Below are 3,832 nucleotides of genomic sequence, written 5' to 3'. Positions count from 1 at the left end.
TTGTCCTACATTTACATCTTTTCAAAAGGAAAAAAAATCTGAAAATGCTAGGTAACTTATGGTTGCACCCCCTCCCCCACACCCTGATCACTCTCAACACATCACCATAACCGCCCCCCTCCCCAAGGCGTTACGTAATTTTTGAACGGCCTCTTAAAGCCATCAATACAATGGTAAGGTAAAGCAACATTTACAGTCACTCTAAACACACATTCACTCAGATGCTATAACTAGTCTATCCTTAACAGAAAGCTCTGATATTCAGGACTGAGTACATCAAGTCATGGGTTCGCTGCGATGTCGGTCAGTCTGTTTGTGCTTTTTGTGCAAGACTAATGGCAGCACATGCTTTGGTGAATTTAGTAGGATACTGTCGGGTAGGATACTGGTGATGGCGTTTTTGCGGTATGTAGTATTGGTGACTGCTAGCCTCAGTGCTAGGCTGTTGGGCATAGCTAGAAGGTTGAAATTGCGAAGTTACATACAGTCTTCTTCGTTAGGTACCGATGCAGTGTTGGTGTTGGCAATTATGTTGGTTATGGTACTTTTGGCATTAAATGTTGATAGTAATAAAGAATCAATAAGGTAGAGATATATCCTGATAAAACAAAGCTGTCAGGAGAGAGAGAAAATTTCCAAAGTTTAAAAAAATCTAAAAATTTTTTTTTTTTTTACTGCAAGAGCAGTAATCTATAATAAACTGGAAACGTCTTGCTAAAACCACATTAAAAGTGTGAAGGGAATGAATCTAAGTTTGTGAATAGAGAGCCTCTCAAGGATAAAATGTTATATCCCCATCTGTAAGACATCACCGAAGTGATATAAAGTTGTTGGAATGCTTAATCAAATACACAAATATAAATGCTAAATTTGCTGCTAAACCTTTGAACCACGACTAGATTCTATAAAAGCAAACCTTCTGAAAGTACAAGTATTTGGAAGGAAATTTTGTCTGAGGTTCTTTCATGTGTTTTGCTTATACACATTGTATACAATCAGCCGAACTATAAAAATCAAATCTAAGATATTGAAAAAATACTGCTAAATGTTAACTTAAATCATATTCGTAATATTGAATTGTTAATTATAAATTGCTAATTGTTACTGATATTAAATATAAACTCCTGAATACTAAATCTCATTATATGTTACTGATACTGATAAATAGGTTCATATATATTTTCATTCTTTCTGGAGCCTTGCTCTAATTTTTATATAATCATTCTTCTAATAGCTACATGAAATATCTATAAGTTCTACTTCAATAAATTTCTATTCGACCCAAATGATTATTCGACATGACTGGACTGAGAGCACAAGACAGTCAGGTCAGTTCGTCGGGTGCAAAATATAACTGGGTCACGACGAGGCCTGGAGGCAGAGCCTGAATGAGCTGCAAGCCACTTGGTCTGATGTCTTGGAGAATGAGTTAATTCTTCCTGGTCTTGAAATGCGGTTGAATCATCTTGTCAACGAAGGCTGATCTGCAACAAAAAAAACTTTTAGTCTTGTTTCAATTACCCCTTCAGTTAAGTATAAACTGAGGATGATCAGCGAACCTCAGTCTGAGAGCCCCTGCTTCAAGGGTTAATTTCCAAGTATCTAGTGTTTATTAGTTATATACACATTTTAGTTTCATAAAGTTCCAGATTTATTGTCATGCTTAAAAACTGGACATTACTTCCTGTGTATCAACATTTTTAAGGCGATCGTATGCTTAGAGTGGATCAAACTCAGACCAAATAGAGGTAATTTGATTCCCACGAGGCATAAATGTGTTTTTACCAATGTGTATAGAAAAAAAATCTCCCAATGCTGGTTTTGTCAATCTTCATTGAACTACAACTTTCACTTTAAAGTTGCTAAGTACGAGAATTGTAACACGGCCCAGATTTTCTTAGTGGAGAATGCAAATCTGAGTAAATTTAATAGTATCCTTTGGAATTCTTTAATGGACTTGAACAACCAGGATTTCAAAAGTAAGTGTTTTTACGTATGTAGGGTTTAACTATGTTCTGGATCAGTTATGCATTATATGAAAAAAGGTTTAACTGATCCTTAATCACTGCCCAAAAGCAATTTCCCTCCTAAAAAAAAATTTTACTGCTGACCTCGACTGATACCGACAAAGTTAACCAAGAGTGTTTAGCTTTACTTAAGCTATGTCAAGAATATGCAAATAAGCAGAACTAGTTGAAAATATAACAAAGACTAGTCGTACAATCTCAAAATATAGCTCCGACTAAACTTTATAAAACTGTAAAGCCTAAGTACACTAACAGTCTATCATTACATCAAAAAAGTACAGTACTGTAAAAGTCAAGTAGCCTACAACTGCTCTACAGGAGTGCCTTATCAGTTCCATGGTTGTCATGTAATGTTCCCATTTGGTTACAGAAAAATAATATTTTGCAAGTTTGTTGCATGGACATTGAAGCCTAAGAATGGTTTGCTGTGATGAATTATATTGTCGCTTATAAATCTTTTGCTGGAGACAAGGCCCAAGAGTATTATTCAATTAAATCTACTAGGGGTCAAGTCCCAAAAATCTGGTTTTCTTACGCGCGTAAGAACGTCATTTTTCAGTGTAAGCCACTGATTTTCTTATATCCACTCAAACTTCCACTGCCATATTGGACAATTGAAGTTGGTCATTTCAGTGCGTCAGGTTATCACGACTTCCTTGGGGTTTCACGTTCGTTTACAATACCTAGTTAAGTTTTTGGTATTTGCTTTTCTATAAACTCTTCCAATACTGTTGAATAATCAGTTTTCAATAACAAGTTCAGTCAAACTTTCAGCCTCCATTTCAATGTTCCCTTACACTCTAATACCGATATTTTTAGTGTTCACTCATGGGCAAGTGCTGTAACCACTTATCAGTAATAAGTTACATTATCACATAGGTGCTATTTATTTTGACTCCGTATTTTTTTTTATTTAGGAACTGCAAATGGCTATGAAATGAAATCTTGATGAACTGAGAGGTTCTAGTAATCACTAAACAGCTAACATTGTCAGTTTATCCCTTAATACAATTATGGAGAAAAATATTCAGAAATGTTACTTACAGGAAATTCTCACTCGTGATCTTAGTCATTTTACAGTCTTGGGATTTTAAACCTAGCTTTTTGACAGTGACCATTTCAGATTTTCTAGACAAAGTTGATTGGAAAAACTATACTTTTCGTCACGTCGTTGCCATTATTAGCTAGTCAAAAGGGTTTATTTAAAAAATTTTCATTAAGCGCGTCAATTTTAGTTACGTGTGATCTATACAGAAACCATCACCAAAACATAAAAAAAGTGAAAATTTTAATGTATTGATTACTAAATTAGTATTCAATATTAGATTTCTTTACAAACTACTTACTTCAAGAACGAAGTTATGCAGTCTTCATAAACTACTCTTGGCGCCATCAAAAATGTTTCGATAAAGAGGCTGTTCCATAGATACAGTGGTGGTACTACTGACCAGCGAAAATCTGTAAAGGATAAAAAAAATTTAACCATTAGACATTAACTCAGTAATTCAGTAAAAATTAAAATATGCTTTAACCTCACCACCCGTGCTGTTGAAAGATACACCATTTTCAACGGAGAATTTAAATATGAGCGCTGCTTAAACGCTTTCGTTTCATTTCCTGGGCTACCTTATTTTACAAGGTATTTGTTTTGCTTCCTGTTGCCCTGATAATCTATCATTGTTTTCATCCTTTATTTTTAATTCAATGAGCGTTCCATATACTGTATTTAAGAGCTATCCCACTCCTCTTGATTGTTGTTATTGTGCAGTACATTTTTTTATGGGCTATAATTTAACATTACATTC

The 3,832-nt window shown here is 34.7% G+C and overlaps 1 long non-coding RNA gene across 1 annotated transcript; it reads right to left on the bottom strand.

The window, feature by feature from the left end:
- Nucleotides 1-1,032: 1,032 nt before the first annotated feature.
- Nucleotides 1,033-3,484, bottom strand: LOC136841365 (uncharacterized). The gene is made up of 2 exons (XR_010853911.1): nt 3,374-3,484; nt 1,033-1,484 (listed from the first exon to the last, which is right to left on the bottom strand). It is a non-coding gene; the product is annotated as an uncharacterized lncRNA (long non-coding RNA).
- Nucleotides 3,485-3,832: the final 348 nt, after the last annotated feature.

Source organism: Macrobrachium rosenbergii, chromosome 9, assembly GCF_040412425.1.
Source record: "Macrobrachium rosenbergii isolate ZJJX-2024 chromosome 9, ASM4041242v1, whole genome shotgun sequence".
Taxonomy (NCBI): Eukaryota; Metazoa; Arthropoda; class Malacostraca; order Decapoda; family Palaemonidae; genus Macrobrachium; species Macrobrachium rosenbergii.
Note: the sequence above shows the minus strand (reverse complement) of the source record. Positions and strands in the feature narration are given on the sequence as shown.